The sequence below is a fragment of the Pelophylax lessonae genome (assembly GCF_965119305.1).
Source record: "Pelophylax lessonae genome assembly, chromosome: 5".
NCBI classification, from domain to species: Eukaryota; Metazoa; Chordata; class Amphibia; order Anura; family Ranidae; genus Pelophylax; species Pelophylax lessonae.
The window spans coordinates 196,265,290-196,293,109 of NC_138772.1; the positions used below are offsets into that span (position 1 = coordinate 196,265,290).

The 27,820-nt window shown below is 39.3% G+C and overlaps 1 protein-coding gene across 4 annotated transcripts in view; it reads right to left on the bottom strand.

The window, feature by feature from the left end:
- POU6F2 (POU class 6 homeobox 2) overlaps window positions 1-27,820 on the bottom strand; it is an 870,107-nt gene that overhangs the window by 417,547 nt on the left and 424,740 nt on the right. The gene's annotated exons all lie outside the window — the stretch shown is intronic.

Below are 27,820 nucleotides of genomic sequence, written 5' to 3' on the forward strand. Positions count from 1 at the left end.
GTTTGGTTCAACCTGAAACCAGCTTGTTTACAGTTCAGCAAGTGGGTAAACTAAATTGACAGTGCACTCCTGCACCTGAATAAATCACTGCCACTAAATTACAATTTTTCCGCCAGCTTGTTCTACATTGAAAACAAGCTGGCGATGATCCCAGGTAATGTCATTGATCAAACATGGTCATGATCATATTTGCTTAATGACATTACCTACCGCGTTTCCCTGAAAATAAGTCCGGGTCTTATAGTAATTTTAGGTACAAAAAATGTGTTAGGGCTTATTTTCAGGCGATGCCTTATTTGTCCCCTCTCCCTCCCTGTCAGCTCAGGAGTCAACATCCCTGTAATCTCCAAAATAAACTCTAGTTAAAGTCCTTGTAAAATCATTGAATACACACTGTAAATGGATTATATAATGTCCAGTGTGTGTCTATGTAATGTTATAGAAAATACCTTATTTACAGCGTTGCTGGGCGCTCACATGACCCACCGGGACTCTTCTTTCCTGCTCCGAGGACTGCCGAGGGAGATGCCGGGATCCCCACTGATGTCAGCCCAGCTCTGAGCACTGCAGAGGGATTGGCCATTGATTTTATAACATGATTTTATAAGGATTTAAAATAGGGCATATTTTTGGGGTAGGGCTTATATTGCAGCCATCCTAGAAAATGGAGATAGGTCTTATTTTCGGGGTATGTCTTATTTTCAGTGAAACATGGTAGGTGTCCCAGCATTGTGTTGACATTCTACCAGAATTGGGGAATTGTCATTTGCTATGAGAGTAGTGGTAAGAGAGAATCATAGCAGTGCATGTCATTCTGATGGTGAGTAGTTATCATAAAAAACATTGAATCTAAATAGCTGAATGATAGTGATTGATCATGGATTTTCATCGCAAGCTATATTTTTTCTTTTTGTAAGTGGGGCATTTTTCTAATAAAGGATTTTGTTTTCATTTATCATATATATATATATATATATATATATATATATATATATATATATATATATATATATATATATATATTTCGTGAATTAGTAACAAGGAGTACTATGTACTCATTCATATAGGGGAAAGGGAAAGGAAAGGAGACTTCCAAATATGTTTCCACACTGAGACACCCATGTTCACCAGGTCAGGGATGTGGGGATGAGGCCCTTGTCCACATCAACATGGGGACAATGTGCCCAGGTGCTAGCTGGGGGGGGGGGGCGGACTTGGCAAGATAACCTCTCTATGTTGAAGGCATGTGGCCCGGTATGATTCAAGAGGTGGGTTCCACATAATGCTACCTCTCTCTTTTTTTGCACAACCAGGCAGCATTCCCAGGTAAGGGTCTGGTAAAAATGTTAAAAAAGACCCAATTTAGTTTTTTTCCTGGGGTCCTCCTCAAAATCTGTATCAGAACCTTATCCAGGATAGGGGCCTGGTTGTAATTTTTTGGGGTCCCCCTCAAAATCTATACCAGACCTTCATCCAGCCATGCAACTTGAGTGACCAAGAAAGGAGGGCACAATGAGCATGCAGCCCTCACTTCTAAATTGAAGAAACCCGAAGAAAAAAAAACAGTGTGGCTGCTCCTCCCTTAGAATCCTTACCAGACCTGTATCCTTAATCCTGGGATATCTGGCCTGTTTGTTGACATTTGATAAGGGTCTGGCATGGATATCGATGGGGGGGGGGGTCCAGGCAAGAAAAAGACAAAAAGATAGCACAGGTTTCCCCCAAAATTAACACCAGGCCTTAATCTAGGCCTGTAGCTTGGCATGGCAAGAAATCAGGGACAGAAAGCATGAACCCACCCACACCACTCAAACCATACCTGGCCATACCACCCTGGGAAAAGGTTCTGTGTTAAACAAAAAAAATAAATAAATTTGCAATAAGACATGGTTTTGATGATGGTGGGTTGCCAGGGAGCCATTTATCATATTTGATTTTGGATCTATATTGCTGGATTGATGTGATTAATTTTAGATTTAAATTGGAGGCCATTTTTTTTTTTTTTTTTTTAATAAGGGACTTTTTTTTGCTGTGTGGGTGTTTTTAATGCATAGTTTAAGAAGGTACTATCCCCAAATCATTCCTGTAGGGGGAAGGACCTGATATCTGGGGGCCCCCATAGCAATAAAGGGGACTATCCGATTCTGGTAAGCCCTCCTACCCCCCACAGATTCTCGCATCCAGCCTACTGAATGGTATTTTTTAAAACATTTTTGCCATGGGCAAATGTCCCTAAGTTGATTGCTCACCCACAACTAATAAGTGATTTTTTTTTTGGATATGCTAGAGAGTGGAAATACCTGACTCAATTAATGAGATACTTGCACTCCTGGGTCTGCACACCTGTTATTGCCAGTCAGAGGTGCTCATACTCTTCCTGCTTGTTAAAATGTATTTTACATAATGATCAGTCCAACAGGAGATGCTGAAACCTGAAAAGGTTGACAGGATAGCCCAAACTGCTGTTGTCTTACTGTATACGGTAAAGAAAAGAGTTGAAGAATACAGCTGGGAGATCTTACTGTTAAAATATTCAAGACACAGTTGTTGATTTATCCCACTACTCTCTGCCTATAACTAGAAAATAATGGTAAGAGTGGGAGGTGATCATTCATTTTAAAATTGTAAAATTTCAACACGTTCCATTGTGTCTGCCCTTTCATCAGGATGTCTAACTGTTGTTAATATATTCAATTTTGAGTATTTAATGGAAACTTGTTGGCTGACATTACTATCCTCCTTTTAACCCTCCTCTTATGTTAGAATTCCGTTACTATCCATGATGTTAGGGTCAGTTTTGACCCGTGTTTTAAATCAGCCATAAAATACCCTCTGAATAATTATTTATCATCAAATTTGTTTCTTACCTCTTGGTTACCTTGTTAGGCTTCTTTATCCTTGAAAAGATTGGTTTTAATATTTTTGGTGTGACCCCTAGACCTTTCTTTTGAGAGCATACCTCTCATTGTCAAATTTAAAAAATGGTAAAATAAAGTCAGCAACTCTGAAATGAATTTGTCCTATGTTTCTTCACTTTATTTAGAGAAGCAGACAAGCAGGAAAAGAGATAGGCCCCTCCCTAACTACAGCTCACAGGGTTGAGAGGGGATTGGCTGTCACTGTTACTAAGCAGAGAGAGTGTTTATGATTTCAGTTTTGGAACTTATTAGTGTCCTAAAATCCTATATTATAACTGGGTCAGAATTGACCCTAACACCATGAACGTCTTAATTTTCACCACAGTATTTTATAATTTAGTGAAAAGGATTATTTTTCTATTACATTGTTTAAATAGAGGTTCCTGACAAAGTAAAAAAATCTTGATGCAATAAACAAATTTATGTGATACTTATAGACATTCAAAACCTGAAAACGGGTCAGTTTTGACCCTAACACAAGAGGAGGGTTAAAAAGGCTAAATGCCCTGCTCTTCTGCTGATCCTCTAGTGCAACAACTATCATGACCCAGAACAAGTTTCAAAAACAAAAACTCCTGAGCTCTATTCTCGTTCTGGGCCAGTGAATCAGACAGCATTGAAGCCACTGGGTCAGTATAACAGCCAGGAATCCAGCATTACCTGAAGGAATGAAGTGGCAACATACACATTTCCTTTCAACCTGGGCTCTAGATATTAATGATAAAAAGGAATACAGCTCCATGATCATTAATACATAACTAAATGTTTTTACAGTGCAAGTGTATTGAAATTGACCTTCCAATACCTCTACAGCAGAGCTGGAGTATAAGAGGAAGAAACAATAAAAGGAGCCAATCAGTTCATGTGTTAACCCAAATTATACTGATAGGAAGAGATAGGAGAGCAGCAGAAAAGTGAACTCATCATTATGCTTCTTCTCCTTTCACTGTCCAATCACGGGCTGGGGCGAGTACATCTAGAGGCAAACAAAAGTACTGGGTGGAGGGAATTTCTCAACTGAAGGTGAATTTTATTTTATTTTTTTCATCTTCTACGGTTGTCTTGTTAATTTTTATCTTGTTATTTTTGGCTGGAGTTCTGCTGGTATATGCTGTACTTATTTGAATAAGCAATTGATATAAAAAGGTATGGAATATGCTCCTCCAAATAAGGAACTGATATGGGGCATTGATAAAATATTATATACATTTATATTTTATATATATATATATATATATATATATATATATATATATATATATATATATATATATATATATATATATATATATATTATATATATATATATATATATATATATATTTATATATAGGTATAAAGATACAGATATCTTATGATAACAGTGATTTGCTCTATGGATTATCATGTTTCATGTTGCATTCGAATGTTTTCTATTATCATATGGTGGAATCACAACAGGCTAATAGTGGAATACTTTACAATAATCAGATGCCTTAACTGACACACAATAGAAGATAATATATGGCATCTGTAGCTGAGTGAGGGCAATCACAGCAGGCATGATAAAATCAATACCCATTGAGCTACCTCCACTGGGAAGAAAGGTATTCAGCATGTGAATTTTACTTTTTACAATTTTTCTACAGGAAAGAGAATCTGAGATGGTCATAAGATACGTTAAAAAAAAAAACCTCATACTGTCAACATTTCATGGTCAGAATGCAGAAATAAACATAGTGTGCCTAAGAGAATTTAAATATTCCAATATCTGCCAATTATTTCCTTGCCCCTGTCCCTCATCAGTAATATGACAGCCCAGAATGCCCTCAACATCCTTCTTCCTGTAGTTCACATACACGTCCTTTGACCCAAGGCTTTGCCCAGCTAATGCAAGTTCAGGTTTATCTCTGTGATTCTTCGAGACATAATTGTTTTGGCCTCAAGAAAAGCCAGGCAATGCTCTGATTATCGTAAACATATTTTTCTGATGCATTTTTTATCTTTTTGACTAGTTTCCTATAAAGTCCTGTCCACTGGCAATATTTTTCCGTTACCTTAAAAAAAAAGTCAAAACCACCATTCCGGCTTTTATTTATTTATTTTTTTTTCCAAATATACTGTTGTGTTTGTGAATGGGTTGCTTTAGAAGTACATTAACTATATTTTCTGTTTTAAAAACTGATTCCAATAATAAATTATTCAGCTTGTAATCAAATCATCGATACTTAACCAGAGAATAAAAATTGTGCATCCAAGAGATTTCGTTATTCTACCATTGGCTACTGCCATCTTTTCTCATACAACCTAGAGAAAATGAATCCAGGATGTCTACACAAATGAATACCAAGGCTGAGTAAGGACAATGATAATAAATACATCACAAACATAATGGTCCAGATGTTTCCAGTGCATTAATTTGCCCTCATCTTTATCAACCTTTGGAATTTGATTGTGTAGTATGCTTTGGACAGATGCAGCGCCCCCCCCCAACTGCAAAATAATTAGGTGGTGTACTTATTTTAAATTTTATTCTAGAAGCCAGGATGTCTATCTCGACCCATAGGTCAAAGATATTTAAGCCCATCCTGTGCCAGTTACATGTTACTACTCACTGGAAGCATGGACAGGGGTATTGGTTAGATGGAAATAGGCCCTTAGTTGTTGACTTTTAGGAATAGTCAAACTTTAAATAACAGTGCTAGTATTTCTTTTTACACTGTCCACATTGGAAAAGGTAGTGCAATTGGAATAGTCAATAAAGTAGAAGATAAATATGCTTCTACTTTGTTATGCTTGAGGTATAGAAACGTGCAATTTAAATTGTAGGTAACCCTAACGAAGAAATTCTCTAATTTGCTCTCTATTGGTCTGTCAAATAAACCATTGAAGGTGGTTTGTTATATCTATTTGATAACTAAAAAATACCTGTTGATCCTGCTAGGAATCCCGTGAACTATCCGTGCCCTCTGTACGGCACTCTTATTAGTTAACATTGTTCCCAGATTTCTCTGTGGACTACATAATACTCTCTGTTCTGTTATGGAGAATATGGGGAGGTATTCTGTAGTCCTGTCCTAGGGTGACAATGTTGCTTTTCCATAGACAAAGTTCAATGAGTGAATATGGTCACCCTGGGACAGGAAGTGTGTTACTGGCAGGGTCACTAGGTCAGAATAATGAAAAAAAGATAATGAATGCAGCTGACAGAAGAAGAAATTACCCCTTCTGTGTAATATTTCTTACTTTTTCAGGAAAGTGAAGTGTTTGCATAGTATTAATGTTAAATAACATAATCTGTAAAGTATTCATTCCATGAGGTCTGTTGTGCTTCCTATGTGGTGCTTCTTTAAAAGTTATATAGCTAATAGTACATCACATCCACAAGATCAATGCAAAGGGTTGTTCCAAGATATATGTGGTCTGTATGGACTAAGAAGCTTTTCTAAGTCCAAACTTAGACTGCCAATTTTGAAAAAAAAAAAAAAAATGTTTTTACTTTCTGCTTTAAAACGTACCCAATAAAATATAATAATATATTTGGTAAAAAAAAATCCCAATAAGTGTATATTAATTGGATTGCACAAAAGTTTTAGCGTCTACAAACTATGAGATTATTATTATTATTTATTTATTTTATTAGTTATGGCGGCGATCAGCAAATATTAGCGGGACTGTGACATTGTGGAGAACAGTTGGGACACGAACTGACACTTTTTGGGGACTAGTGACACAAATACAGTGATCAGTGCTAAAAATATGCACTGTCACACACTGTACTTATCACACTGGCTGGGAGGTGGTTAACATCAGGAGCAATTAAAGGGTTAAATGTGTGCCTGACCAATGCTTTACTACTGTGGGGAAGTGCTTGTGCTAGGAGAAGACACGGATCGGTGCCCCTGCTAGCAGAGACACAGGATCCATGTCTTCTGTACTGACAGAACTGTAATCCGCCTGCCTTGTTTACATAGGCATCGAGTCCACCGTACCTACTGATCAGCTCCCGCTGTGTCTAATCTCGTGCCCCAGGCTCGGAAGTGCAGGATCACGTACTAGGTATGTGATTCTGAGCAGTAGAGCCACCTTGCCGTGGTATATATATAGTATACAGACGGCAAGCGGTTTAAAGAAAATGTTTTTTTTTTTTTCAAAAACGTGTTTCTTTTCTTAATATAGTAAAAAATGAAAAACAAACAAACTGTTACTAAATACCACCAAAAGAAAGCTCTATCTGTCTCAAAATGGAAAATTGTTGGTCAAAATATCGCAGCACTAGAAACTGAAAAATGATGTGATAATGAAGAGTATTACAGGCTGGTAAGATGGTCATCTGTCTGGAATGTCCCTTTTTTTTTTTTTTTACCAATGGTCAAAATTGAACAGGACTAAAGATGCACATTGAATAATGCAGCTGTGCTCATTCAGTGATAATCCCCACTAAAGCAAATACATCAATGTATAACTCCATCAGTGAAGCATTCAGCCACCAGGGTCTTCTAGTTAATTCGATAACAAGTCCCAGGATCTGCTTGTTTTTGTCTGACTATTAAGTTAGGAGGAATCCCAGAGTGCAAATGTCTACTATTGTGTACTCATAAGACTCCTCAAACCCACATCAACTATCCGGGAAAGAACAAAAAAACCACTACATACATTTATCCATTTTTATTTATTTTGCATTAGAAATGGCAATATTTGATTTTTCAGGAATCTATGAACATGCTCACGATAAATATTCATTATGTGCTATTGATATAGGTATATGAAAAATCGAATTATTCTTTGTAAATTGTGTTCCTAAAATCATTCTTTAAAGGTAAGCTCCAAGTAGATATGAAACACCAATGAATGCAGTTATGGATTTATTAAATATAGTTTAAAAAAAAGCCTAAATGTGTTTGTCTCCTGTACTGTCCCGCACTGCTCTGTACTTAGGGAAATAAAAATAGCATTATCCAATCCGAATCATGTGTGCTGATAAGGATTATTCTGATAGGAAGATGCATCTTTGGTACAATCAGAAGGCAGTGGGTGTGTTCTTGCCCAGGCTGCACTGCTATTGGGGTGGAGGCCTGTAACCTGGCTATTCAGTCTGGCAGGGGTGTTTAGATCACAAGACTGGCTGAGCATTAGTACAAATATTTTGGAATGTCTTCTTATTGTGCTGCATGATTTGACTGCAAGTTTGCTTGCTTTTTATGTAGAGGCTCCAGGCACAGGACATGATGAGACTATTGCTAATGTTAAGGCTTAGGTTTAGGGGTTAAGTAGTATTAGGTATTAGTTTCTATTAGGCTTACTTATATTTTAGTATAATGTGTCTGTAAAATACTTTATTTACTCAGTAGAGGATTTTGTGAAAGGAAAAACTCTCTCAGAGAGGGGCAATGGCTAATTTTGTCACTAAAATATAGTAAACTATTTTTTTTTTTGGATACAATAGAAAAAGATTAAAATCATAACCAGTTTTTTTTTTGTTTGTTTGTTTTTACTGTCTGTGTTACCATTGAAGAGATTTCCCTTCACTTCTGCACCCATTACTTCTTGATTTCCCTTTTTTTTTTCTTTTTTATATATTTTATTTTCATATTATGATATATGCTTTACAGTCTCCATTGTACAAATAAACATGTTTTATATGATTCCCAAGGATTCCAAGAGCACTGTTAGCTAAAGACTAAAGCAGAAACTGCCCAGCTTAAAAAGCTATGCTGGCCTGGTTGAAACTTTGAACTAAGCCATCTGATTAAAGTGAGGCATCCAATAACACTCGTGCCTGTAAAATTTTAGGTTAGTCTATTAAGATCCGAAAGACAACCTGGATATGTAAAAAGTATACTTAAAATTATTGTAAAACCACTTTGTTGTCTTAACAGAATCCCCTGTGTTCCATTAAGTTATTTGCCCCAGTGTATGTGCTTCATAAAAAATATGTAGATTTATACCTTATTTCAGAGTGCCACTTGGCGCTCACGTGACCGCCCGCTGATCTTCTCCCCAATCTGAGAACTACAGCAGGAGGGGCAGAGAATCCCCGGCTGACATCAGCGGGGAGGAGGAGAGTGATGGGTGGTCAAGTAAGTGCCGAGCTGCGCTCTGAAATATGGTATAAAGCTACATGTTTTTTATAAAGCACATACACTGGGGCACATAACCTAAAGGAACATAGGGGATTATTTTAAGAAAACATAGTTATTATAGCAGCAGGAGGGGAGGGGCGGGCACTGAGACTAGCTGACAACAGGCAGGGAGGGGGGGAGAGGGGGAAAGAGGAGAGACAGAGGGCTGATGGAGGCACGTAAACTGACCATGGTATCACGGTTCAGGAGCCATGATAAATGTGGTCAGTTTACAGAGTTGAGCGCAGCACCAGTCAGGATCAGACAGGTATTTTAGATTATAGAAAGGGACAAATTACACAGCACAAGCACTGTGCTGTTATTCAAGCTATAAAGCAGGGATCCTCAAACTATGGCCCTCCAGCTGTTGCGGAACTACACATCGCATTAGGTATTGTAAAACTCTGACATGCACATACATGACTGGGCATGATGAGAATTATAGTTCCTGAACAACTGGATGGCCATAGTTTGAAGACCCCTACTTTAAAGGAACAGGATCCATTTTTTTTCAGGGTTACCATTTTAAGGTCCATTCACATTGTTACAAACAGTGCGCTGAGGTGACATTCACTGTGAATGGCACCCCAATGGATATTCCCAACACATCTGCGTTTCGGCACATCATGATGCACAGAAATGCACTACTGTGCAGTGAAGTGCACTAAGGTAAAAAAGTTCTGACTCAAGATCAGTTGTGATTTGAATAAATGGGCTGCCTTAATGCACTGTAATCATGGCTGGGACAAGGGAGGAACAGGAGGGGTGGTTGAACTGGGCGCAATAGTTTACTGTAGGGATGGGGGAACCTTCGTTCTTTTCAAAGGCTGACAGTAGTAGTAACATCGGCAGTGATTTTAACAAGTGAGTGACTGCTGGGTATAGGATCCCCTAAGTTTGCTCATCATGAATGGGGGAGAGCAGAGCTGGGACAAAGGGTGGGCTGGAGGGGAGGCTGCCCTGCATGCAATGGTTTATTGCAGGGATAGGGGCGCCCTGACTCCAACCCTAAAGGAAGGGGGGGGGGCGCAGTTTGGCATCTTTGCCCTGGGCGCCTGATGACCTTGTCTCAGCACTAAGGGAGGGGGCATCTTTGCCCTAGCGCTGAATGACCTTGTCCTGGCACTGACTATAATGAACTTAACCCCTTATACTTTACTTCTTGGCTCTAAACGAGTATACATAATATTGATATACAATGTTTTATAACATACAATGTTTTTTTTTTTTAGTTCTGACTGTGATAAAATGAGAATACATGAACAAAACCTCTATTCATTCCCTGGTTTTACAGGATAAACATCATTACTGTTCAAGGGATAAACAACATTACTGGTTGCTTATTTATTTGTTACAAATCTACTTTGTGTTTATGCAGTTACTAATATTTAGAGTAAATTAACATTACCGCTTACCTGCTGTACGGTAATAAAATCTGAACTTGACATTGCAGAGTGGTACTGGTACATCTGTCTATTATTAGCACATCACACATGCTTGTTTTTTCGGTCTCCACTCTGGTCTGCTAATAGGGTATAGTAGTGAAATGCAAGCTGTCAGTTTGCATTTCATCAGGACAATCAGAATAAAGAAGGAAATTAAGAGCTCCCAGTGGCACTGGATACTGTTTCAGTCATTAGCTTTAAGGTAGTGGCAGAGAACCATTCAAAAGACCAGACCCCTGTGTGGTTGTTTAGACCTCGGGGGAATTCACCACTAATGCTGTTTTATGCCCCACTTCTTTACAATGTAGCATACACAAATGAGTCAATACATTTTTTCGCACAGATCATAAGTAGAGATCATAAGTAAGACATGCAAGCACATTAATTTGATAATGGTTTTGCTGTAATGTAGCCTCTTGACATTCCCTTCCAATTATTTGAATTTCATGTCATGCTATCAACATAAATCATTTTAGCATTATCACTGCATGATATATAGGAATGATACAGATGTGACACTAGTGGAGATGTTGTTTTACCAGACCATTAGCTAGGCCTGTGCAAGGATCTATAACAGTATTTATTTATTAGGCCTACCCTTATAAATGTACAAAGAGATTTAAAAATGATCTATCTATCAATCTATCTATCTATCTATCTATCTATCTATCTATCTATCTATCTATCTATCTATCTATCTATCTATCTATCTATCTATCTATCTATCTATCTATCTATCTATCTATCTATCTATCTATCTATCTATCTGTATCGGTAGAAAGCATTTTTAGCAAAAAATAACAGCGTTTATTTATTAGGCCAACCCATATAAATGCACAGAGAGATTTAAAAATGATCTATCTATCTATCTATCTATCTATCTATCTATCTATCTATCTATCTATCTATCTATCTATCTATCTATCTATCTATCTATCTATCTATCTATCTATCTATCTATCTATCTATCTATCTATCTAGCTATCTATCTATCTATCTATCTATCTATCTATCTATCTATCTATCTATCTATCTATCTATCTATCTATCTATCTATCTGTGGTGGCTGGTGCATTGAGGACGCAGAGGTGCCGCCCCCCCCATCAATGCGTCCGGCCCCCTTATCTACATGCAGGGGCGCCAGACGCATGGAGTTCAATGGGTTTTTTTTCTTTTTCCGAAGAACATGATTAGAGCCAGAGGCTCTAATAGGCAACAAAAAGAGCACTGCGCCCCGAGCCTACCCAGTTGTGTGACTATAGCGAATGAATATTCGCTATTGTCACACGGATCCTCCTCCTGGCCAATCAGGAAGTTTGTCCTGAAACCTGTTTCCATTGGCCAAGGAGGAGGGAGGACTCAAGGAGATGCAGGGGACTTCAGAGAAGAAGCCGCTGCTGCTGCCCTTCACGATGAGTGAGCCGGCGACGGGGGAGGGTGTGCGGTGTGGCCTTGCCTTTATTATATGGCAGCTTTTACTCTGTGGGGGGAGGGTGTGTGGTGCGGCCTTGCCTTTGGAATATGGCAGCTTTTACTCTGTGGGGGGTGAGTGTGCGGTGCGATGCGGCCTTGCCTTTGTAATCTAGCAGCCTTTCCTCTGTGTGTGTGTGGGGGGGGGGGGGGTTGTGCGGTGCGGTGCAGCCTTGCCTTGCCTTGCCTTGCCTTTGTAATATGCCAGCTTTTACTCTGTGGAGGGGAGAATGTGCAGCCTTGCCTTTGTGCTCCCTCACTGCTATCTCCCTATCTATCTATCTATCTATCTATCTATCTATCTATCTATCTATCTATCTATCTATCTATCTATATATCTATCTATGTCCATTCTTACACAATATGATTTATATTCAAGAAAGCATATTTAGCAAAACTAAATCATGAAAGACAAAAAAGAACATAGCAAAGAAGTGCATTAAAAAATATACTATTTTCTGCATGTTAAAACCGTACATGGCATATTATTAAAACCATTTCTAGCAAAACTAAATCATGAAAGAAACAAAAGAACAAAGCAAAGTAGTGCATTAAACAAACTAATATTTCCTGCATGTTAAAAATGGCATATTATTAAAAGCACACTGCACAAATTAAATGATACACAGTATATTAAATGTATAAAGTAACAGAGGCACCTTTGGTAGTTGACATATATACAGTATTCTTAGACTGTAAGCTCTAAAGAGCAGGGCCCTCTGATTCCTACTGTATTGAAGTGTATTGTATTTGTACTGTCTACCCTCAAGTTGTAAAACGCTGCGTAAACTGTCAGCGCTATAAAAATCCTATATAATAATAATAATAATATATAACAAAAATGTGGTAACTGCAAAATGGCTTTCTATGTTATTTTAACCTGGTTGCATTACAAATGGTTGTTCAAGCCCCGAGGAAGGGGGAGTCCTCAAAATGAGCTGGCTGTACCTGATGTCCTAAAGCGGCTGTAACAGCAGTTTTTATTTTTTTTTATTAAATATAAGACACGTTATACTTGCCTGCCCTGTGCAGTAATGTTTCACAGAGCGGTCCCTTACTTCCTCTTCTGGAGTTTCCTGCTGGTGCTCTCCACTACTCATCTACTGCATGTGCCCCCATAGCAATCCATGTGCTAAGGGTGTACAGGTGTGGGCATGCTCCTGTGCTGGGTAATGTGTGTCCATAGACACACACAGCATGGCTCCTCCTCACCCCTGCTTCCTCCTCACATTTGACTGTCAGCAGCAGGAGCCAATGGCTTCCACTGCTCTCAGAGTCTCATGTGACAGCAGATGCACAGTGCTGGATTGATAGAGGATTCAAGTAAGTATTTTGGGAGGTGGAGGTGCACAGCAAGTAATCCAATAATTTGTTTACCTTAATACAGAGAATGAAATAAGGTAAAACACGTTTTATCTTTAATACCATATTTTAAATGAATTTCAAGTAAGATTAACGTTTTTGCTAGAGGATCCACACCCACCTAGTCTATCACAATTAGACAGACAGCAGCCTAGGCCAAGACTAAGGTAATTACCTTCACCATAAACTAAATTATCCATTTGAAATATCCTCCACTCAAATTTTTCCAGTACTATCACATAGTACTGGTATGGTACTATGGTACTATAGTATGGTAAATAATCTGGTATGGGGGAACAATAGTAACTGGAAACTGATAGTCAACACTTTATAAAAAAAATATTCCCCCTTAAGAGGGTGATGCATAACCTGACTGATAATTGGCAGATAAAGGCATTGTCTTCTTATGTGATTAGGTGGCCATAGATGGATCGAAATTCAGCTGGTTCAATTGAAGGGGGAAGGTGTTCAGTTGGCTGAATAATAAAAAAATGAACCATGTATGGCCATGTATGGCCAGCAACAAACCATAGACACACATTTAAATTGAGTAATTTTTTTTTTTTTTTTTTATCAACCATGCAATCAGCTAGTTGATTTTAATAGGTTAATAGTTTATTTTTTTACATATTTTGTATTGCGAGTTACATTTGTCACACCAAAAAAAAGGGCTATGCAATTAAATATGACACAACCAATCACATATAAGCCTTTAGCACTTTTCTTTGTTTTTACTAAAGCTCAAAATAACCTTTAACCACTTGCCCACTGCCCACCTGGCTGGCTCGGCTGCGCGAACCGATGTAGTACTACATCGGTCACGTGTGATGCTAGGAGGTGAGCACGCGCTGCCGGAGGCACGCTCCTGCCCCCACTAGGCAGCGGGGATGCCGATGCATGGGGCTGGTGGCACTGATTGCCACCAGGCACCCGTGATCACTCCTCACTGAGAGAAGAATGGTCAGCTGTTGTAAACACAGCCGACTGTTCTCTCTGAAATGATCACAGAACGCCTGTGATCCTTCTATATAGGATCACAGGTCTGTATGGACATTTCACAAACCTCTTCCCTCACAGTTAGTAAACACTCCCCTAGGCTTACATTTAACCCTTTGATCACCCACTAGTTTAACCCCTTTGCTGTCAATGTCATTATTACAGTAACAGTGCATATTTTTAGCACTGATTACTGTAGTGTAATGTCACTGGTCCCCCCAAAAGTGTCAAAAAAGTAAGTTAGGGGTCCGATCTGTCTGCCGCAATGTCACAATCCCCCTAAAAATTGCAGATCGCCACCATTACTAGTAAAAAATAAATAAATAAATAAAAAATTACATAAATATTTTTCTTAGTTTGTAGACGAGATAACTTTTGCACAAACCAATCAAAATACGCTTATTGCTATTTTTTTTTTAACCAAAAATATGTAGCAGAATACAAATTGACCTAAATTGATAAAAAAAATTGATTTTTTAAATTTCTTTATTGGGAAAGTTATATAGCAGAAAGTAAAAAATATTTTTTCCAAAATTGTCGCTCTTTTTTGTTTATAGCGCAAAATCTAAAAACAGCAGAGGTGATCAAATACCACCAAAAGAAAGCCAAAATAGGATATCAATTTTATTTGGGTACAGTGTTGCACAACCGCACAATTGTCAGTTAAAGCAACTTAGTGCCAAATCACAAAAAATGGCCTGGTCATTAATGGGGTAAAACCTTCCGGAGCTGAAGTTGTTAAATATGACACAACCAATGACATATAAGCCTTTAGCAGTTTTCTTTGTTTTTACTGAAGCTCAAAATAACCTTTAAAATAGTATTTCCAACCAACAACACACATGCTAACAGTATAGCAATTTGTTAAAAGAAGGCTAAACTTTACATCACTTAAAGCAAACTGTCCGCCCCAAACCATGACTATATCCATGTAATTAAGAATGCACTCATGCTAACTTTAATCAGGGAAAATTAAAAATATTCTTGATATACCTGTCAAGTAAATCCTAAATTCGAAAAAAACGAAAAGTTATTTTAGTCCACATTAACAGGAACAGACCCAACAGCTAGCAACCATTTTAATCCAATATTCCAGCTTTTATTACGTTAAATGTGTATCTCTTTGCTGCAAGTGGTAATTTTACATTGAATTTGCAAATGGAATTACTGAATTGAAATGAAATCACTGAATTAAAAAAAGGAGTCATTGAAGCACAGCTCCTCTACTCATGCATCTACATATACAAAATATGCTCAGCTGAGCTAAATTGTCATGTTTGCTTGCTGCCTGATACTGTTGCTTGAGTGGGGTCAAATCATGCATGCACATTTGATTATTATCAATATAGCTTTCAGGAGTAATGCTAAGCCCAGATACCCCCAATCTCCTTTTTAAAACCAGGATCCAGCAATGCTACCACTCAGCTCTCTATATTTAAAATATTAATTTCCCTCCCTGCCACTTTTCAAGTTAATTTGCCCCAAAACTTAGTGAATCTGGTGAAGATTCACTTTGCAAAGAATACCCAATCTTGCAAGGAAAATTTAAGAAAACAAAGACAAGAGCCTTGTAGGTGAGCAAGAGGATGCTTAGGCCTGTGCAAAACCTGACGGGTAGCCATTGCAAGGACTCCAGGATAGGGGTAATATGATCACTTGTACCAGACCTAGCCAGGATTCTGGCTGCAGACTCAACACAAATGTATGCATCAGCATTTCAGCTACAGTGGGCTCCATTCAAAAAGTGGTATTGTTCCCCTTAAAAAATTGTTCCCCTTAAAAAAAAAATGTGTTAACATACCGCTCAGTGTTTTTTAACGACTTGCCGACCACCAGCAGTACAAAAAGTGCGGCAAGTCCGCTCTGTCCCAAACAAATGTAACAGTACGTAGTTTCACAGGAACGGTAGTGGTGGCGCGCGCCAGTTGGCTACAGGGGGAGCCAATTAGCGAGTCCGGAGCCGCGATTGCCGTTGGTCACCCGCGATCATTCTCCGTGGAGACAGAACAGCAGTCTTCAGTTGTAAACATGACAGACCGCTGTTGTGTCAGTAATGAACACAGGGATCCTGTGTTCCTCCTATTTAAGAACACAGGTCTAAATAGGAAAGCACCCCCTAGGGACACATTTAGCCCTTTGAACCCCTTTGGTGTTAACCCCTTCCCTGCCAGTGTCATTAGTACAGAAACAATGCATATTTTTTAGCACTGATTACTGCAGTAATGTCACTGGTCCTCCCAAAAGTGTCAAAAATGTCAGTTAGGTGTCCAATCTGTCTGCCACAATGTCGCAGTCCTGCTAAAAATCTCTGATCACCGCCATTACTAGTAAAAAAATAAAAATAAAAATGACATAAATCTTTACCCTAGTTTTTAGATGTGATAACTTTTGCACAAGCCAATCAATATACACTTATTGGGATTTGTTTTGCCAAAAATATGTAACAGAATACATATTGGCCTAAAATGATAAAAAAAAAAAGTTTTTAAAATGTTTTATATTGGGAATGTTTTATAGCAGAAAATAAAAAAATATTGTTTTAGTTTTTTTTTTTTTTTACAGAATTGTAGCTCTTTTTTTGTTCATAGCGTAAAAAATTAAAAAAAAAATAAAAAAATTGCAGAGGGGATCAAATACCACCAAAAGAAAGCTCTATTTGTGGGAAAAAGGACATCAATTTTATTTGTGTACAGCATTGTACAACCGCGCAATTGTCAGTTAAAGCAACGCAGTGCCGTATCACTAAAAACGGCCTGGTCATTAAGGGGAAGAGGTCCAGAAGGGGTTAAGTAGTTTTTTGGCATTCACAAAAAAGGCTACTAAAATACTGCATGAGTCCTATAGAAAGTGCTTGTAATGCAAATATGTTCCAAAATCACCTTAATTATATATATACAGTGCCTTGCAAAAGTATTCGGCCCCCTTGAACTTTGCGATCTTTTGCCACATTTCAGGCTTCAAACATAAAGATATAAAACTGTAATTTTTTGTGAAGAATCAACAACAAGTGGGACACAATCATGAAATGGAACTAAATTTATTGGATATTTCAAACTTTTTTAACAAATAAAAAAACTGAAAAATTGGGCGTGCAAAATTATTCAGCCCCTTTACTTTCAGTGCAGAAAACTCTCTCCAGAAGTTCAGTGAGGATCTCTGAATGATCCAATGTTGACCTAAATGACTAATGATGATAAATAGAATCCACCTGTGTGTAATTAAGTCTCAGTATAAATGCACCTGCACTGTGATAGTCTCAGAGGTCCGTTTAAAGCGCAGAGAGCATCATGAAGAACAAGGAACACACCAGGCACGTCCGAGATACTGTTGTGGAGAAATTTAAAGCCGGATTTGGATACAAAAAGATTTCCCAAGCTTTAAACATCCCAAGGAGCACTGTGCAAGCGATAATATTGACATGGAAGGAGTATCAGACCGCTGCAAATCTATGAAGACCTGGCCGTCCCTCTAAACGTTAAGCTCATACAAGGAGAAGACTGATCAGAGCTGCAGCCAAGAGGCCCATGATCACTCTGGATGAACTGCAGAGATCTACAGCTGAGGTGGGAGACTCTGTCCATAAGACAACAATCAGTCGTATACTGCACAAATCTGGCCTTTATGGAAGAGTGGCAAGAAGATATCCATAAAAAGTGTTGTTTAAAGTTTGTCACGAGCCACCTGGGAGACACACCAAACATGTGGAAGAAGGTGCTCTGGTCAGATGAAACCAAAATAGAACTTTTTGGCAACAATGCAAAACGTTATGTTTGGCGTAAAAGCAACACAGCTCATCACCCTGAACACACCATCCCCACTGTCAAACATGGTGGTGGCAGTATCATGGTTTGGGCCTGCTTTTCTTCAGCAGGGACAGGGAAGATGGTTAAAATTGATGGGAAGGTGGATGGAGCCAAATACAGGACCATTCTGGAAGAAAACCTGATGGAGTCTGCAAAAGACCTGAGACTGGGACGGAAATTTGTCTTCCAACAAGACAATGATCCAAAACATAAAGCAAAATCTACAATGGAATAATTCACAAATAAACATATCCAGGTGTTAGAATGGCCAAGTCAAAGTCCAGACCTGAATCCAATCGAGAATCTGTGGAAAAAACTGAAAACTGCTGGGTTGGGTTTTTAGATTCATAACGTTTCTCTTTTCAGTGGGTGAACAGCTGTATAAATGTCTCTATCTTGGCACAGCTCAGCCTAGAGCCCCTGATGATGTCAGCATAAAAAAATGCATATAATGTGTCCTGGGGATGGCTACAAGTAGCTTGGTGAGAGATCGATCTGACAGCCGCTGGAGGGAGATCAGCATCATAGTAATCACCATCATCTGTCCTAGAAGCACTACGGGGTGGATTTTTGAAGAGGCCCATGTGATTTATTATCTTTTACCATGTGAGTGTTATTTCATCTTGGTTTTTAGTAAAATATTGCATTGAACACTATGGCAGTCTTTTATGTTTTGAACACTTATATGTACTGATAAATCTTTCACCACCTGAACTGTGGATGATTGCTGGAGCCCTGAGGAGAATATTAGGATCTTTGGGGAGAATCCAGCTGGTTAAACATGGATCATACTGATCACACGGAGGTGCATTTTGACTTTTGGTGTGAGGATCAAATATATGGAGAGTGTGCCCATAGGGAATTCTGGTGGAGGTTTCTGCTTTCACACATCTTTCTCACTTGCTTTAAGTTTCATTCCACTTGGATGAATTTGTGTATGGATTTAATCATGGATTAACTTGTGGACTTTTATGCTAATTATCACTGTTGATATGGATTATAGACATATTTGATAGACTATTATTATTTCTTTATTGAAAAACACTAATTGAGTATAGCAGAACCCATTTAAATTCAAGTTAGGCTGTACTGAGGATAGAAGCAGGAAGTGTGTGGTTGTAAGAGAGAAGAAGTCATGTCTTCAGACACAGACCCATTCATTTTATTAGTTCTATTGTATTGTAAAGTACCTTCACGTAATACACGTATCACTGAAAGGTTCTGTATATTGTCTGTATATTGTCAAAATCAGAATTTCAAACGAGTTCAGTTCAAAGAAACACCAATCAAAGCATTCATGTATTCATGAATACATATACTGTACATACATACATATACATATACATAGCATTATGATACAAATAACTTATCAGTCTTTAGTCCAGATATTTTCACCTGGTGACTGCAAATAACACAAACCCTTTTTCTTTTGTGTCTACATTAATTTCTCCATTGTATTTATGGGAGCAGCCATGTTTGTCATACAGGCTGTACTTAATACACATCTCTCTTTGTTCAGCTCCATAATATGATGGATCGATGGCACTAGTAGATTACTCCAAAACGATAGGGATGTTTATTGTTTCTTTCTAGCTCACATGATTTTTGGTCTACCTAAAAATATTATTAACTTTAAAAATGAAAATGAATGCAACGCAACTAGTTTACATATCAGAATTTACCTATATGTCACTTTATTATGAGGTATGGCCATCCCTATGCACCAGTGAATCACTGCACTGCCCATTATTGGCATTTTACACACAAGGATTACTAACAGGAGGAGAAAGCAAAGTGATTACTCATCAGTGTTATGCTCCACCTTTTTGTTCAGGCAGCAGACTGGGGCTGTGTAATGAGTTAAGCTGTACATGAGCTGTTTATGCTGTCTGGTAGAGGTGTCTGGATCACAAGGCTGGCTCAACCGAAATACAAATCCTTTGCAAGTAAAATATTTCACATAGGAGAGAAAGGGAGGTGCTTCTAAGTCAGTATTACAACACAATGTACTTACAAAATGGATGTAGAAGAAAGGCTCATCGATAAAAAAACAAATCCAGCAGGAGCTTGTCACAAAATAATCCGGTGAAAGGGATCCCCATCCTGCCAGCAGAGGGGAATCATTGGTACAGATCATGACAGGATGGCCATACTGCCTGGGCCAGCGTGGAGCGCAAAAGCTGGAAATTATGTAAGCAGGAAGCGGCCTGGGCCAGCGTGGAACGCAGCTCCGGATCTGTTGTAAGGGACGTGGGATGCGTTTCGGAGCTTCTGATTGGCTCCTTCTTCATGCCAAGGAAACTAGGTATGTGGGTATATATATATATATATATATATATATATATATATATATATATATATATTGTGGAAGGGAGTGGGGTAATGGGTGGGTGTATAGGCGGGAGCATAATTCGGGAACAAATGCAAAATGCTCTGTATGCACAGGAGGCACCAATTTATAAAAATATTACAAAAGAACACTAAAACACAATAAAAAATAAAATTAAAGTAACATCAAAAAATGCTAGTAAAAAAAATTAATAAATATAACTTTAAAAGGGACCTACAAATGATAGGAATGTATGCAAGATACAGACTACTGTGGAACTATTGCAATGTGTATAATATATGTTATAGGTTCATATCATATGTAGGGGCATAATATTAAAAAAAAATATATATATATATGCGCAATGATCAATGAAACATACTATAAAAATACATCTTGGGGACACGCAACACAAAAAAAAAAAAACACATATGCACAGTGATCAATGACACATATTATCAAAATACGTATTGGGGACACGCAATTAAAAAAACAAAAAAACACAACATGTGCACAATGATCAGACCCATACAATTATTATTGCAGTTCACTGCAAATTCTTCTGAGACCAAGGATTCACTGCCATCCCAGATGATGATGACACTGTCAATATACCTGCCATAAAACATGATGTTGGATAAAAAGGGGTTGTTTTGCCAAATCTGTGAGGACTCCCAGAAACCCATGGTAAGATTGGCATAAGACAGGGCAAAATTAACTCCCATGGCAGTCCCAGTGACCTGTAGATAGAAATCGCCATTGAATTTAAAATAGTTATGAGTGAGTGTAAGATTCTGGTACCTCTGGTACACTTAATAATCTATTTCCTTCCAAATATGCGTCCCACCTTTTTTTACTAGGTGGTACGCATACACCTTTAAGACAGATGATGTCATCGCTGAGCGCCGCAGAGCGGCTATTTCAACCGCCGGTGTTCTCACTCACATCGTTCGTTCAACCTGCCTTGTGTATCCACATGCTTTCAAGCCTGTCTTGCTGTCGGAACCTCCAGCTGGTTGCTTCTACCTGGAGCAGACCGGAACCTCGCTACTGATCCCTGTATCTCGCTACCGGATCTTCCCCTCTCTACTGGACCCCTCTACTACTAACATTTACTAGTGATAAGTACCCCACAGGGGAATCCTCCATAACCTACTTACACTATCTATCATCTGCACTGTTGCATAGATTGCTAGCTCTTGAGTCTACTACCATCTATCATCTGCACTGTTACATAGATTGCTTGCTCTTAAGTCTACTACCATCTATCCTTGCACTGGGTTAGTCTATCCTGTAATTGTCATCTGCTGTCTTTACCACCTGTCACCATACTCGATTACTAACCTATCTGCACTCTACCTAATACCATCTAGTACTCTCCTGAACAAACCTATCAAGTACTTACCATCTCTATCACTGTTCACACCTGTCCCTTCAGCACAACACCTTCATACTGTCATATACATTCCACCACTCCAGGAACATCTTATTGAGTGTGTATATTTCTGTATGTTGAAGCTGACAGGCCCACAGTGATGAGTCTGGAGAGTTGGATCTGGTTATTCAACACATCTCTACATGACTACTGAGTGGAGATTTTGCAGCTGCATATCCAGCCTACTACAAAAAACGCAGGAGCGTTACAGTGAGGCAGAATGAAATAGCCTCTAAAATAAAAGAGGCCTGTATGGGATTGAGCATGGGATCCTGACATAAAAAGGATTGTATAGCACGAAGTTTAAAATCGTGAGTTATGGATGAGTATAAAGACTGAACATCTAGAGCAGGGTTTCTCAACTCCGGTCCTCAGGGCACACTAACAGGCCAGGTTTGCAAGAAAACTGAAATACATCACAGGTGATATCATTTGCTGCTCTGTGATTGCAGTATTCTAGTCTGCATCTCCCCAAGGTAAATCCTAAAATCTGGCCTGTTAGTGTGCCCTGAGGACCGGAGTTGAGAAACACTGATCTAGAGAGACCCATAGATAAGAGGGTTCCCAGATGTAAGGGGAGAGAAGTTCTAGTAAATGTGTACCGTCTCTAATATAGGATTGCAAGGACTGGGCAATCGGTTGAAGGAACTTATCTATATATTGGGAAAACCCACTGGTGATACTCTCCATGGCGGCTGCTATGGGTCATCCTGGAGGGTTAATAGGGTTCTTATGGACTTTTGGTAAGTGGCAAAAGTAGGAAGTAGGAATCTCTGACCAAAAAAGAGGCTTCTTGCTGGGTGATTATATGATCTTTAAGGGCCTGGGTGACAAGAATAGTTGCCTCAGACGTAAACAAAGGTAACAGGTCTGCACTTAAATTTGGTATAGGTATAGGTAGAGGTGTCTGATATAAGTCTCAGTGCCTCTGAGATATAATCTATTCGGTTTTGTACCACTATACCCCCTCTTTTATTAGCTGGCTTGATGACCAAATTATGTTTTTTAGTAAAGGTGTCCAAAGATTTATTTTTGGCCAAGATGAGATCGAGTTATTATCCTTGGCTGAAGCACACATCTCCATAAATACACGATGCGATAAAAGGCATCAATACAGGAACCTTTGGATTGAGTGGGATAAAAAGTCGATTTTGGCCTAAGTTTAGTGTATTGTATAGATGGACAGGTCATGGGATTCTGGGTGTACAAAATAATATTACTGTCACTATAGTCTAAAAAAGATGGGTGGTACTAACTATTATGGTCCCCATTATCATGATAGAGTTCATCCAGTAAAGCTAGACAGATGGAATCATTGTATATGGTCTATGATGTATCATTCACTGGAGGGTCTTGAGGAGGTGACAGGTCCCTATAGACTGTATAGTAAAAAATCTTTTTAAGGTCGGTGAGTGAATAAACCTATTTAAATCTTTGAAGAGGAGAAAAGGGTTGGATGAAGCAGTTGGTGCAAAATTGAGGCCTCAATTTAAAAGAGAGAGCTCATCAGTAGTGAGGGTATGAGTGAAAAGATTTAAAATTTTTACTGTGCTCTCTTTTTCTTTGGGTCTGGGCTGAGAACGCTACATCCTCTGCCACATATTTTATTTTTTGTGGCTTGGTCCAAGGCAGGTCTAACACTAAAAAAAGGGACCGCAGAGGATTTGACTAGTGGGTTCATGATATATGATGGGTCTGGGATAGTATTGGATCCAAAAGTGATAGGGAGGCTTGATGTAGTGTGCTGTACACCTAGTGAGCATGGATTTCATCGTGTTGGTAGCACCCTTAATATGATTAGAAGAGAATGATAATGACCCACGAACAACCTCTTTGCAAGACCTGTAGATTTGTCCAACATGGACAGAAGGATTTTTGTTTCAAGGGCAAGACTTATTCCATCAAGGAATTCCACACATGGTCATCTGACCATGTAGTGTACTGCCTCTCTTGCCCTTGCGGCCTCTTCTATGTTGGCTGAACTATAAGTACTTTGCAAAAGCGATTTGGCAAGCACCACCACCTTATCACTGAGGGCAAGGACATATATAGTGTGCCTAAACATTTTCTGGACTATCACAATAAGTCTACTTCAGGTTTAAAAGCATGGGTCATTGAGGTCATGTCCTGAGATCTTCCCTATGCAAGTTATGTCAAAGGAAGACATACTGGATTTCAGGATGTTTTATCTCCTGGTGGATAAAATGAAGAGTTGGAAATCATTACATTACTTTGATTAATATACTCGCATAAGATCTTCGAACACATATACCTTCTTCTGTCTTTTATTTTTGCATGTTTTCTAGATGTACTTTCATAGTATGTGTCACTGATCATTGTGCACATGTTGTTTTTTTTTTTTTTTTTTATTGCATGTCCCTAAGATGTACCGTATTTTTAAATTATGTGTCACTGATCATTGTGCACATGTGTTTTTTTTTTTTTGTTTGTTTGTTTTGCGTGTCCCCAAGATGTACTTTCATAGTATGTGTCACTGATCATTGTTCACATATTTCTTTTCTTTTTTCTTTTTTTAAATAATATCCCCCTACGTATGATATGACCCTACAGCATATAATATACACATTGCAATAGTTCTGCAATACTCAGCATCTTGCATACATTCTTATCATTTGTATGTCCTATTTTAATGTTATATATTTTTTTTTTTTTACTAGCATTTATATGTTATTCTGGCTTTGTATTTTATTTTACTCTTTATTGTGTTTTAGTGTTCTTTTGTAATATTTTTATAAATTGGAGCCTCCTGTGTATAATATGTGCATACAGAGCACTTGGCATTTGTTCCTGATATAAGTTACCGCCCATACACCCACGCATTACCCCGCCCCTCCACTATATATACAGTGGGTACGGAAAGTATTCAGACCCCCTTCAATTTTTCACTCTTTGTTATATTGCAGCCATTTGCTAAAATCATTTAAGTTCATTCTTCTTCCTCATGAATGTACACATAGCACCCCATACTGAAAGAAAAACACAGAATTGTTGACATTGTTGCAGATTTATTAAAAAAGAAAAACTGAAATATCACATGGTCCTAAGTATTCAGACCCTTTGCTGTGACACTCATATATTTAACTCAGGTGCTTTCCATTTCTTCTGATCATCATTGAGATGGTTCTACACCTTCATTTGAGTCCAGCTGTGTTTGATTATACTGATTGGACTTGATTAGGAAAGCCACACACCTGTCTATATAAGACCTTCCAGATCACAATGCATGTCAGAGCAAATGAGAATCATGAGGTCAAAGGAACTGCCTGAAGAGCTCAGAGACAGAATTGTAGCAAGGCACAGATCTGGCCAAGGTTACAAAAAGATTTCTGCTGCACTTAAGGTTCCTAAGAGCACAGTGGCCTCCATATCCTCAAATGGAAGACGTTTGGGACGACCAGAACCCTTCCTAGAGCTGGCCGTCCGGCCAAACTGAGCTATCGGGGGAGAAGAGCCTTGGTGAGAGAGGTAAAGAATAACCCAAAGATCACTGTGGCTGAGCTCCAGAGATGCAGTCAGGAGATGGGAGAAATTTGTAGAAAGTCAACCATCACTGCAGCCCTCCACCAGTCGGGGCTTTATGGCAGAGTGGCCCGTCGGAAGCCTCTCCTCAGTGTAAGACACATGAAAGCCCGCATGGAGTTTGCTAAAAAACACCTGAAGGACTCCAAGATGGTGAGAAATAAGATTCTCTGGTCTGATGAGACCAAAATAGAACTTTTTGGCCTTAATTCTAAGCGGTATGTGTGGAGAAAACCAGGCACTGCTCATCACCTGTCCAATACAGTCCCAACAGTAAAGCATGGTGGTGGCAGCATCATGCTGTAGGGGTGTTTTTCAGCTGCAGGGACAGGACGACTGGTTGCAATCGAGGGAAAGATGAATGCGGCCAAGTACAGGGATATCCTGGACAAAAACCTTCTCCAGAGTGCTCTGGACCTCAGACTGGGCCGGAGGTTTACCTTCCAACAAGACAATGACCCTAAGCACACAGCTAAAATAACGAAGGAGTGGCTTCACAACAACTCCGTGACTGTTCTTGAATGGCCCAGCCAGAGCCCTGACTTAAACCCAATTGAGCATCTCTGGAGAGACCTAAAAATGGCTGTCCACCAACGTTTACCATCCAACCTGACAGAACTGGAGAGGATCTGCAAGGAGGAATGGCAGAGGATCCCCAAATCCAGGTGTGAAAGACTTGTTGCATCTTTCCCAAAAAGACTCCTGGCTGTATTAGATCAAAAGGGGGCTTCTACTAAATACTGAGCAAAGGGTCTGAATACTTAGGACCATGTGATATTTCAGTTTTTCTTTTTTAATAAATCTGCAACAATGTCAACAATTCTGTGTTTTTCTGTCAGTATGGGGTGCTATGTGTACATTCATGAGGAAGAAGAATGAACTTAAATGATTTTAGCAAATGGCTGCAATATAACAAAGAGTGAAAAATTTAAGGGGGTCTGAATACTTTCCATACCCACTGTATATATATCCCCACATACTTTGGCTCCTAGTTCCCACGGCATGAAGAAGGAGTCAATCAGAAGCTCCAAAACACATCCCGCCTCCCTTACATCAGATCCGGAGCTGCATTCCACACTGGCTCCGGCCGCTTCCTGCTTATGTAATTTCTGGCTTATGCTCTCCACGCTGGCTCAGGCAGTGCGGCCGTCCTGTCATGATCTGTACCGATGATTCCCCTCTGGTGGTTGGATGGGGATCCCTTTCACCAGATTATTTTGTGACAAGCTCCTGATGGATTTTTTTTTTATCGATGAGCCTTTCTTCTACATCCATTTTGCAAGTGTATTTTTAATAGCCTAATAAATTGTGTTGTGATACTGCACTTAGAGGCACCTCCCTTTCTCTCCTGCTTTCATTGGAGCCTGCTTATCTCCTGAAGTGCAGCCCAGTGTTTGTATCCATATCCATCAAGCATCTTCACTATTCACAGGAATTGAACCTTCCTTTTATTGTGGACATCCCTCTGGCTAGTTCTGTTGCTCAGCGCACCCTAAATTTTTCTTTTTTTTTTCTTAAAATATTTTATATAATCTGTGTGTATTTTTTACTTTAAATTTTTTATTAAAGTATCAAATATATGGGGGTCATGGCGTCCGAGCTCCGTGATGGCCACTTTATCGGGGAGCTCCGCTGGACCGCCGAGACACAGACCTCACAGCAGCTTCTGCGATCACAGACAGATGACCTCCGGAGCGGGAGATGCTGATCACCACCAGGCAAGCCACGGAGGAAGAAAGAGTCACCGGTTCAGCCTCGCAAGCTGACCGGCTTCTGCCCCTCACTACAACAGAGGATGTCCCAAGATGGCAGCAGTCCACGCACGGTGGAACAGCAGGGACAGCACACGACTACCTGACACAGGAGGAGGCACACAATCCAGCACCAGCCCTGTCCTGGGCAGCAGATCATCCTTTGGGGTGTCAACCCCATTCACGAGGAGCCCAGTTAAATCCCAGCCCCAAAGGGGATCAAATAAGAGGGGCACATGGTCTCTGGATATGGAGGTGAGTGGGGCCCTAACACCGCAGCCCACCAGCAGGGATACCCCTAACCCTATAGCGGGATTCCCCACCACCAGCCAACCCATCTCTGATATCGTCCTCAAGGACATGTTAATGTCCCTTAGAGAGTCCCTCCATAATGACATGCTTTCAACAGTTACACAGTGCCACAAAGAAGTACATGCACTAGGAGGCAGAGTGGATCAAATAGTGCCGGCTATGGGTGAATACTCCATGTCATACAACACATTGGTGGATGCACATAGCGCACAGAATGAGAAGATTATGTGGATACAGTATCAAATATATAACAGATTCTTTTTCCAAAATACTTGTAAATAGATACAAGAAGGGGAGGTGCATATAAAGGGAAATTACAATCAAGGAAATAGCATGTAAATTAATAATTAAAGGTTGT